A 12905-nucleotide genomic window follows, 5' to 3' on the forward strand; every position below is an offset into this window, starting at 1 on the left:
TTCACTTGAATTATAAACAATAACAAGTGTTTGTTGTTCACTGAGCAACTTTGAGAAGAATCATTTGTGATTCTTGTCAAAGTTGAATCAAAGACAACAATTGATAGACAATTGTTGTCTTTGTGTACAACATTCACTTGAATTATAAACAATAACAAGTGTTTGTTGTTCACTGAGCAACTTTGAGAAGAATCATTTGTGATTCTTGTCAAAGTTGAATCAAAGACAACAATTGATAGACAATTGTTGTCTTTGTGTACAACATTCACTTGAATTATAAACAATAACAAGTGTTTGTTGTTCACTGAGCAACTTTGAGAAGAATCATTTGTGATTCTTGTCAAAGTTGAATCAAAGACAACAATTGATAGACAATTGTTGTCTTTGTGTACAACATTCACTTGAATTATAAACAATAACAAGTGTTTGTTGTTCACTGAGCAACTTTGAGAAGAATCATTTGTGATTCTTGTCAAAGTTGAATCAAAGACAACAATTGATAGACAATTGTTGTCTTTGTGTACAACATTCACTTGAATTATAAACAATAACAAGTGTTTGTTGTTCACTGAGCAACTTTGAGAAGAATCATTTGTGATTCTTGTCAAAGTTGAATCAAAGACAACAATTGATAGACAATTGTTGTCTTTGTGTACAACATTCACTTGAATTATAAACAATAACAAGTGTTTGTTGTTCACTGAGCAACTTTGAGAAGAATCATTTGTGATTCTTGTCAAAGTTGAATCAAAGACAACAATTGATAGACAATTGTTGTCTTTGTGTACAACATTCACTTGAATTATAAACAATAACAAGTGTTTGTTGTTCACTGAGCAACTTTGAGAAGAATCATTTGTGATTCTTGTCAAAGTTGAATCAAAGACAACAATTGATAGACAATTGTTGTCTTTGTGTACAACATTCACTTGAATTATAAACAATAACAAGTGTTTGTTGTTCACTGAGCAACTTTGAGAAGAATCATTTGTGATTCTTGTCAAAGTTGAATCAAAGACAACAATTGATAGACAATTGTTGTCTTTGTGTACAACATTCACTTGAATTATAAACAATAACAAGTGTTTGTTGTTCACTGAGCAACTTTGAGAAGAATCATTTGTGATTCTTGTCAAAGTTGAATCAAAGACAACAATTGATAGACAATTGTTGTCTTTGTGTACAACATTCACTTGAATTATAAACAATAACAAGTGTTTGTTGTTCACTGAGCAACTTTGAGAAGAATCATTTGTGATTCTTGTCAAAGTTGAATCAAAGACAACAATTGATAGACAATTGTTGTCTTTGTGTACAACATTCACTTGAATTATAAACAATAACAAGTGTTTGTTGTTCACTGAGCAACTTTGAGAAGAATCATTTGTGATTCTTGTCAAATTGAATTCAAATTTTTTATTTTGATTTCATGTTTTCTTTTTTAATATCGAATCATTATTATTTAACGTTGATTAATAAAAATTTTCTTGCGCAAAACCTTAAAAAATAAAATTTTGGATTCTTCCTTCTCATATACTGTACCCTTAGTTCTTTATTTTTAAAAATCTTATTTGGCGCTTACTCTCAATTTTCTCAATTTTTCTGAGCAATGAATTTACTTTTTTATATCAAATTTTAATGAATATCAAATCTTATAACAAGATGTTGAAAATATTGATATTGGTGATTGTGTCTCCAAGATACATTTCTGTTGACAAATAGATGCATTTGACGAAATATCCTTGTTTTTTACGAGTAGGGGTAATTTTAGCTAAAGTGACACACCCATGAAGGGTGTGATTACCGATCGGTAATTTCGACAGTTTAGAATTTAAAATTTTTTATGGAACTGTTGCGAGTTTCATAAAGAATTTAAGGAATATAGCAAAGATTTGAATCAAAATCTTAGACCTAAGCCGCTCGATTCGCTCGCGGCTTTCCGCGAATTACAGATCAGCAAAGATTTGAATCAAAAATCTTCGAAACTAAGCCGATCGCTTCGCTCGCGGCTTTCTTTATTATTTAAATTTTCATATTTCCATCAAAAGTTCATAAGGTAAAAAATTTCGTTTATTTTTACTAAGAAAAAAAGGTTTTTGATAATAATTTATTTTATTTCGAAAAAGTAGCAATAATCGTAAAAGGGTATTGATAGGCTTGCTAAAGTAACTAATTTTAGCTGTCAAATACTTTTGTATTTTGAAGTAAATTAGTATAAATTTGTTTTTACTTTTATTTCGAAAAGTAACAATAATCGTAAAAGGGTATTGATAGGCTTTGCTAAAGTAACTAATTCTAGCTGTCAAATACTTTTGTATTTTGAAGTAAATTAGTATATAAATTTGATATTATTTTAACTCCCTTTGAAAACCTCAATTTTCCATACAGAGGGAACGGGAATAGCATCCAATATTCCCTGAGAATGGTTGCGCATTCTCAGTTCCCTCTATATTTCGAACGAAGCTCTCATCGGTCTTTTTTTTTAATACTAAACGTTTTTTTTTTCTGTCACTTTTAGCTAAATTTGGGTTTGCAATTTGCTATTGTATCTTAAATTTCGAATTTTCACAGAACGATCAACAAATAATGTACCACTTTTTATTGGAGGAAGGACTATTGAATCATTTAATAATACGGTCTAAGATTTAAAATTGATTTATTGTTGGCTCTTGAAAAATGCTATTGCATATTCGGAAAGTATGATTTTTATGCATGACAAAATTGAATTAATAGATTTATCATATGAGAGGCCAATTATTCGAAGAAAATTGCCCAAATTTCTTAGAATACTTGATTGAATTAACAGATGAGGATGGTTCATAGAAGTTTATATGAGGATTTACTTTGAATAAATATAATTTTAATGAATTAAAAATTAATTTTATATATTTGGCTATTGTTATTATTTTTAGAGTATATGAGTTGGGGCAAGTGAAACAAAATTTTGACATAAAAGAAAGTCTTGAAGAGAGTTAAAGAGAAAATTTTAAAAGATTAAAAAATAGCATATATAAAATTTAAGGATTTGATATGGTAAGGAGATATTATTTGTGACTGTTTAAGAATGAGACGTTTCTCTACAATTTCTTATTCCACATTAATTTTCTTCTCAAATCAACTTTTTATAGTATACTAATTTTTTATTATGAATATACTATAGAGGCATTACATACAAACACACCTATTCATCACAAAAATTCACCTAATCTTCCAATCTGTATGTTTTATCAATTGTTATCATTTCATATAATAACAATTTATATGTTTGACTAATCTAATTTCATATTTTCCTATTAAATACTAATTTACACAAAATGGTTTTATCAAATCTTTATGAAGTTATTAAATTCCAGATTATATTGCTTACTTTGCAAGCTAACTATAATATAGTGTGATAGTCTTATTGAACTTTGATCAAATACTTCCTTCGTCCGTTAAAAATTAAGATGCGTTTAAAAAATCGGAAAAAAATTCTTTTGTTTTATTTTTAATTTTTCAACCGATAAAACTTTTTAGAAAAACTCCAAATTCCAAGAAATGCTTAGATTCAATATGAAGAACATATTCATAACAGTCATTTCGTTTCAAATTTCAATTTTCAAATCGAACAAAGCTGCAAATTTGAATACTTTACAAAATTTTGAAACGTCTTTTCCCGAATGAATATTGAGTTTCAAGCCGGACAAGCTATAGCAAAACTGATCCTTATGACACACTCTATCATTTTGGTTTTTTTTTGCAAAACGTGGGTAAACACCCATCTCATAACACATTTTTTGCAAAATTTGGTAAAATCCGTGTAAATGCTCAGATACATGTGGCCCAATAATATTTGAATACTGACAGGTCGGATATTAGGTTTAAATAGCTGATTTAATTCGAAATATGAAAAAAGATGAAATCTCAATGTAATATAGTAAATTAAGAATCAGTATGAATAGTTATATGATTTTGATAAAAGAAAACTGAATGAAATAGAACAAAATTTGAATCTCAGAATTTAAAAGTAATGAAAGAAGAAAAAGTGGCTTTAGGGGTTTTATGATAAGGTATTGTCGGGTATTAGAAGCAAATATGTTGAAGAGAGATATTCAGTTAATATGAGACAAAATTAAAACAAGAATTGAAGATTGTGTATGAATGTGTCATTCTGGGAGACTTGCATAGACAATGTCTCCCAAAATGACACATAGCACACAATAACAGTGCACTGTTGCACTTTGTTGACAAAAGATACACAATCAGAAGAAGATTGTGTATGAATGTGTCATTCTGGGACTTGCATAGACAATGTCTCCCAAAATGACACATAGCACACAATAACAGTGCACTGTTGCACTTTGTTGACAAAAGATACACAATCAGAAGAAGATGTGTATGAATGTGTCATTCTGGGAGACTTGCATAGACAATGTCTCCCAAAATGACACATAGCACACATAACAGTGCACTGTTGAACTTTGTTGACAAAAGATACACAATCAGAAGAAGATTGTGTATGAATGTGTCATTCTGGGAGACTTGCATAGACAATGTCTTCCAGAATGAGACAATCTTCCGCAATTAGAATACGATTGCGGAACTTCGACCGACAAGAGTGCATTATGCACTTTTCGTGTTTTAATTTTGTCTCATATTAATTAAATATCTCTTTTCAACATATTTGCTTCTAATACCCGACAATACCTTATCATAAAACCCCTAAAGCCACTTTTTCTTCTTTCATTACTTTTAAATTCTGAGATTCAAATTTTGTTCTATTTCATTCAGTTTTCTTTTATCAAAATCATATAACTATTCATACTGATTCTTAATTTACTATATTACATTGAGATTTCATCTTTTTTCATATTTCGAATTAAATCAGCTATTTAAACCTAATATCCGGACCTGTCAGTATTCAAATATTATTGGCCACATGTATCTGAGCATTTACACGGATTTTACCAAATTTTGCAAAAAATGTGTTATGAGATGGGTGTTTACCCACGTTTTGCAAAAAAAACCAAAATGATAGAGTGTGTCATAAGGATCAGTTTTGCTATAGCTTGTCCGGCTTGAAACTCAATATTCATTCGGGAAAAGACGTTTCAAAATTTTGTAAAGTATTCAATTTGCAGCTTTGTTCGATTTGAAAATTGAAATTTGAAACGAAATGACTGTATGAATATGTTCTTCATATTGAATCTAAGCATTTCTTGGAATTTGGAGTTTTTCTAAAAAGTTTTATCGGTTGAAAAATTAAAAATAAAACAAAAGAATTTTTTTCCGATTTTTTAAACGCATCTTAATTTTTAACGGACGAAGGAGTATTTGATCAAAGTTCAATAAGACTATCACACTATATTATAGTTAGCTTGCAAAGTAAGCAATATAATCTGGAATTTAAGAATGATATAAAAATTTGATAATATAATTTTTGTCTGATTAAGTATTTAATATGAAAACATTAAATTTCATTAGGAATATCTACATGCTGTTATGAATGTAAAGGATAATAGTTGAGAAAACATAGATTAGAAAAATTTGCGAATGATTATGAGGAATAAGTGTTTCAGTAGGTTGGGATTCGATACGTGTAATAGGAAGAAAATGAGGATAAGATTGAAATTGTATTTATGAATAGTTTTTAATAGAGTGTAAGAACATTTGAGAAGAATGTGTCATTCTGGGAGACTTGCATAGACAATGTCTCCCAAAATGACACATAGCACACAATAACAGTGCACTGTTGCACTTTGTTGACAAAAGATACACAATCAGAAGAAGATTGTGTATGAATGTGTCATTCTGGGAGACTTGCATAGACAATGTCTCCCAAAATGACACATAGCACACAATAACAGTGCACTGTTGCACTTTGTTGACAAAAGATACACAATCAGAAGAAGATTGTGTATGAATGTGTCATTCTGGGAGACTTGCATAGACAATGTCTCCCAAAATGACACATAGCACACAATAACAGTGCACTGTTGCACTTTGTTGACAAAAGATACACAATCAGAAGAAGATTGTGTATGAATGTGTCATTCTGGGAGACTTGCATAGACAATGTCTCCCAAAATGACACATAGCACACAATAACAGTGCACTGTTGCACTTTGTTGACAAAAGATACACAATCAGAAGAAGATTGTGTATGAATGTGTCATTCTGGGAGACTTGCATAGACAATGTCTCCCAAAATGACACATAGCACACAATAACAGTGCACTGTTGCACTTTGTTGACAAAAGATACACAATCAGAAGAAGATTGTGTATGAATGTGTCATTCTGGGAGACTTGCATAGACAATGTCTCCCAAAATGACACATAGCACACAATAACAGTGCACTGTTGCACTTTGTTGACAAAAGATACACAATCAGAAGAAGATTGTGTATGAATGTGTCATTCTGGGAGACTTGCATAGACAATGTCTCCCAAAATGACACATAGCACACAATAACAGTGCACTGTTGCACTTTGTTGACAAAAGATACACAATCAGAAGAAGATTGTGTATGAATGTGTCATTCTGGGAGACTTGCATAGACAATGTCTCCCAAAATGACACATATAGATAAATACAAGCATAATATGCTATTTTGTGTTTCAAAGTATTACAAAATGATTCTTCTCAAAGTTGCTCAGTGAACAACAACACTTGTTATTGTTTATAATTCAAGTGAATGTTGTACACAAAGACAACAATTGTCTATCAATTGTTGTCTTTGATTCAACTTTGGCAAGAATCACAAATGATTCTTCTCAAAGTTGCTCAGTGAACAACAAACACTTGTTATTGTTTATAATTCAAGTGAATGTTGTACACAAAGACAACAATTGTCTATCAATTGTTGTCTTTGATTCAACTTTGACAAGAATCACAAATGATTCTTCTCAAAGTTGCTCAGTGAACAACAAACACTTGTTATTGTTTATAATTCAAGTGAATGTTGTACACAAAGACAACAATTGTCTATCAATTGTTGTCTTTGATTCAACTTTGACAAGAATCACAAATGATTCTTCTCAAAGTTGCTCAGTGAACAACAAACACTTGTTATTGTTTATAATTCAAGTGAATGTTGTACACAAAGACAACAATTGTCTATCAATTGTTGTCTTTGATTCAACTTTGACAAGAATCACAAATGATTCTTCTCAAAGTTGCTCAGTGAACAACAAACACTTGTTATTGTTTATAATTCAAGTGAATGTTGTACACAAAGACAACAATTGTCTATCAATTGTTGTCTTTGATTCAACTTTGACAAGAATCACAAATGATTCTTCTCAAAGTTGCTCAGTGAACAACAAACACTTGTTATTGTTTATAATTCAAGTGAATGTTGTACACAAAGACAACAATTGTCTATCAATTGTTGTCTTTGATTCAACTTTGACAAGAATCACAAATGATTCTTCTCAAAGTTGCTCAGTGAACAACAAACACTTGTTATTGTTTATAATTCAAGTGAATGTTGTACACAAAGACAAACAATTGTCTATCAATTGTTGTCTTTGATTCAACTTTGACAAGAATCACAAATGATTCTTCTCAAAGTTGCTCAGTGAACAACAAACACTTGTTATTGTTTATAATTCAAGTGAATGTTGTACACAAAGACAACAATTGTCTATCAATTGTTGTCTTTGATTCAACTTTGACAAGAATCACAAATGATTCTTCTCAAAGTTGCTCAGTGAACAACAAACACTTGTTATTGTTTATAATTCAAGTGAATGTTGTACACAAAGACAACAATTGTCTATCAATTGTTGTCTTTGATTCAACTTTGACAAGAATCACAAATGATTCTTCTCAAAGTTGCTCAGTGAACAACAAACACTTGTTATTGTTTATAATTCAAGTGAATGTTGTACACAAAGACAACAATTGTCTATCAATTGTTGTCTTTGATTCAACTTTGACAAGAATCACAAATGATTCTTCTCAAAGTTGCTCAGTGAACAACAAACACTTGTTATTGTTTATAATTCAAGTGAATGTTGTACACAAAGACAACAATTGTCTATCAATTGTTGTCTTTGATTCAACTTTGACAAGAATCACAAATGATTCTTCTCAAAGTTGCTCAGTGAAAACAAACACTTGTTATTGTTTATAATTCAAGTGAATGTTGTACACAAAGACAACAATTGTCTATCAATTGTTGTCTTTGATTCAACTTTGACAAGAATCACAAATGATTCTTCTCAAAGTTGCTCAGTGAACAACAAACACTTGTTATTGTTTATAATTCAAGTGAATGTTGTACACAAAGACAACAATTGTCTATCAATTGTTGTCTTTGATTCAACTTTGACAAGAATCACAAATGATTCTTCTCAAGTTGCTCAGTGAACAACAAACACTTGTTATTGTTTATAATTCAAGTGAATGTTGTACACAAAGACAACAATTGTCTATCAATTGTTGTCTTTGATTCAACTTTGACAAGAATCACAAATGATTCTTCTCAAAGTTGCTCAGTGAACAACAACACTTGTTATTGTTTATAATTCAAGTGAATGTTGTACACAAAGACAACAATTGTCTATCAATTGTTGTCTTTGATTCAACTTTGACAAGAATCACAAATGATTCTTCTCAAAGTTGCTCAGTGAACAACAAACACTTGTTATTGTTTATAATTCAAGTGAATGTTGTACACAAAGACAACAATTGTCTATCAATTGTTGTCTTTGATTCAACTTTGGCAAGAATCACAAATGATTCTTCTCAAAGTTGCTCAGTGAACAACAAACACTTGTTATTGTTTATAATTCAAGTGAATGTTGTACACAAAGACAACAATTGTCTATCAATTGTTGTCTTTGATTCAACTTTGACAAGAATCACAAATGATTCTTCTCAAAGTTGCTCAGTGAACAACAAACACTTGTTATTGTTTATAATTCAAGTGAATGTTGTACACAAAGACAACAATTGTCTATCAATTGTTGTCTTTGATTCAACTTTGACAAGAATCACAAATGATTCTTCTCAAAGTTGCTCAGTGAACAACAAACACTTGTTATTGTTTATAATTCAAGTGAATGTTGTACACAAAGACAACAATTGTCTATCAATTGTTGTCTTTGATTCAACTTTGACAAGAATCACAAATGATTCTTCTCAAAGTTGCTCAGTGAACAACAAACACTTGTTATTGTTTATAATTCAAGTGAATGTTGTACACAAAGACAACAATTGTCTATCAATTGTTGTCTTTGATTCAACTTTGACAAGAATCACAAATGATTCTTCTCAAAGTTGCTCAGTGAACAACAAACACTTGTTATTGTTTATAATTCAAGTGAATGTTGTACACAAAGACAACAATTGTCTATCAATTGTTGTCTTTGATTCAACTTTGACAAGAATCACAAATGATTCTTCTCAAAGTTGCTCAGTGAACAACAAACACTTGTTATTGTTTATAATTCAAGTGAATGTTGTACACAAAGACAACAATTGTCTATCAATTGTTGTCTTTGATTCAACTTTGACAAGAATCACAAATGATTCTTCTCAAAGTTGCTCAGTGAACAACAAACACTTGTTATTGTTTATAATTCAAGTGAATGTTGTACACAAAGACAACAATTGTCTATCAATTGTTGTCTTTGATTCAACTTTGACAAGAATCACAAATGATTCTTCTCAAAGTTGCTCAGTGAACAACAAACACTTGTTATTGTTTATAATTCAAGTGAATGTTGTACACAAAGACAACAATTGTCTATCAATTGTTGTCTTTGATTCAACTTTGGCAAGAATCACAAATGATTCTTCTCAAAGTTGCTCAGTGAACAACAAACACTTGTTATTGTTTATAATTCAAGTGAATGTTGTACACAAAGACAACAATTGTCTATCAATTGTTGTCTTTGATTCAACTTTGACAAGAATCACAAATGATTCTTCTCAAAGTTGCTCAGTGAACAACAAACACTTGTTATTGTTTATAATTCAAGTGAATGTTGTACACAAAGACAACAATTGTCTATCAATTGTTGTCTTTGATTCAACTTTGACAAGAATCACAAATGATTCTTCTCAAAGTTGCTCAGTGAACAACAAACACTTGTTATTGTTTATAATTCAAGTGAATGTTGTACACAAAGACAACAATTGTCTATCAATTGTTGTCTTTGATTCAACTTTGACAAGAATCACAAATGATTCTTCTCAAAGTTGCTCAGTGAACAACAAACACTTGTTATTGTTTATAATTCAAGTGAATGTTGTACACAAAGACAACAATTGTCTATCAATTGTTGTCTTTGATTCAACTTTGACAAGAATCACAAATGATTCTTCTCAAAGTTGCTCAGTGAACAACAAACACTTGTTATTGTTTATAATTCAAGTGAATGTTGTACACAAAGACAACAATTGTCTATCAATTGTTGTCTTTGATTCAACTTTGACAAGAATCACAAATGATTCTTCTCAAAGTTGCTCAGTGAACAACAAACACTTGTTATTGTTTATAATTCAAGTGAATGTTGTACACAAAGACAACAATTGTCTATCAATTGTTGTCTTTGATTCAACTTTGACAAGAATCACAAATGATTCTTCTCAAAGTTGCTCAGTGAACAACAAACACTTGTTATTGTTTATAATTCAAGTGAATGTTGTACACAAAGACAACAATTGTCTATCAATTGTTGTCTTTGATTCAACTTTGACAAGAATCACAAATGATTCTTCTCAAAGTTGCTCAGTGAACAACAAACACTTGTTATTGTTTATAATTCAAGTGAATGTTGTACACAAAGACAACAATTGTCTATCAATTGTTGTCTTTGATTCAACTTTGACAAGAATCACAAATGATTCTTCTCAAAGTTGCTCAGTGAACAACAAACACTTGTTATTGTTTTATATTCAAGTGAATGTTGTACACAAAGACAACAATTGTCTATCAATTGTTGTCTTTGATTCAACTTTGACAGAATCACAAATGATTCTTCTCAAAGTTGCTCAGTGAACAACAAACACTTGTTATTGTTTATAATTCAAGTGAATGTTGTACACAAAGACAACAATTGTCTATCAATTGTTGTCTTGATTCAACTTTGACAAGAATCACAAATGATTCTTCTCAAGTTGCTCAGTGAACAACAAACACTTGTTATTGTTTATAATTCAAGTGAATGTTGTACACAAAGACAACAATTGTCTATCAATTGTTGTCTTTGATTCAACTTTGACAAGAATCAACAAATGATTCTTCTCAAAGTTGCTCAGTGAAACAACAAACACTTGTTATTGTTTATAATTCAAGTGAATGTTGTACACAAAGACAACAATTGTCTATCAATTGTTGTCTTTGATTCAACTTTGACAAGAATCACAAATGATTCTTCTCAAAGTTGCTCAGTGAACAACAAACACTTGTTATTGTTTATAATTCAAGTGAATGTTGTTACACAAGACAACAATTGTCTATCAATTTGTTGTCTTTGATTCAACTTTGACAAGAATCACAAATGATTCTTCTCAAAGTTGCTCACTTCACAACCCCATTAATTCTTTTTATATTACACATTAAGCTAACCAACCACACCAGTCATTTTATTTATATAGCTTTTATCGTAACATTTTTAAAGGATTTCAAATAATTTACTTTTTCAAATATTTACTAGTTAATATCTCAAACAATTTATACTCTTATTTTATATTTTTAAAAATTTTCATCTCCATCACCATTCAATTTGGAATCTCATTTTTAAAATATCTTAATATAATCAGAATTTTATTAGTATGTTAAAATATTTGCGAATATTAATTATTTGGATCAAAGCTTTCATACGATTACATTAATTTTTTAATCGAAATTCTATTTCATTACTACTCAATTTTAAATCATAGCAGCATTAATAGCTCATCTACTTATATTCCATCATAATGTTATTTTATTCAATTTTTATATATCTGATTTCATATTTTTTCAAATTCTGTCGCAAAATCTTTAAAATTGTTATATTTTCCTTACAACACGGTTTAATATAGTATTCTCCTTAACTTGTTTAAATGCAATTTTGCAATATTTGGAAATGATCAAAATATCCTAATGTAAACGTTTGCTCTTAGAATTCAGTGTCATAGTCGATTGTTTCTAACAAATTAATCTTTTTTGCATTGATTTTCGAAGTATTGCATTTTCATTACGGCCAAATCTGCTCTCTTTCATTAGATTGATAGCTCACAATAGTTCTTGTAATCAGAGAGGAAATATCTTACGAAATATACCTCTTAAATTTTTCACTTTATAGATAAATGTTATATTTTTCCGTTACTCGATTATTGTCCAATAAAACCACAATCATATTAAACTTCGTCCAAAATAAACAATAAAGAATAGTTTTTAAGTTTCTTAAACGGTTTATGAAGGTTCATATTTAATCGATTTTTTTATTTTCAATTCATGTATCTATAGTTCGTTAGTCTATCATCCCTTCATAAAATTATCTGCAAAGAATTTTGTAGAATCTCAACTCTGTGAGGAACTACAATAAATTGAAAAGTCATTTTGTGATATCAAAATCCAATATATTATTCTTTCTAATACATATTAATAATATCTTGAGATGTAGTACACTATATATATACTTTCAAAAATCTTATATGTTTATTAGTTATTGAGATAGAAGCGATTTAATTCTTTGAAAATCGACGAAAAGTGCCATATTCATAAAATTATAGGGTATATTGTGATAGATAGTAGTTTATCCATATTTATGTGAAGCTTTCCTAGCTCAACAGGATAGAGCTTTGGACTTTTAATCCAAGGGTTTGGGGTTCGAGTCCCCAGGATAGCGTTTTTTAGATTTTTTTCAACAATTGAATCAATTTTTAGTCGTAAATTTTTAATTATTGGATGGAGCTTCTAATATAAA

General features: G+C 29.7%; 1 non-coding gene across 1 annotated transcript, besides 1 other annotated feature; it reads left to right on the forward strand.

Moving 5' to 3' along the window:
* Positions 1 to 1753: 1753 nt before the first annotated feature.
* Positions 1754 to 2534: a mobile genetic element.
* Positions 2535 to 12753: 10219 nt separating this feature from the next.
* Positions 12754 to 12827, forward strand: TVAGG3_0550070. Its single transcript has one exon. It is a non-coding gene; the product is annotated as a tRNA-Lys (tRNA).
* The last annotated feature ends 78 nt before the right edge of the window (positions 12828 to 12905 follow it).

The sequence above is a fragment of the Trichomonas vaginalis genome, chromosome II, assembly GCF_026262505.1.
Source record: "Trichomonas vaginalis G3 chromosome II, whole genome shotgun sequence".
In the NCBI taxonomy this organism is placed as follows: Eukaryota; Parabasalia; order Trichomonadida; family Trichomonadidae; genus Trichomonas; species Trichomonas vaginalis.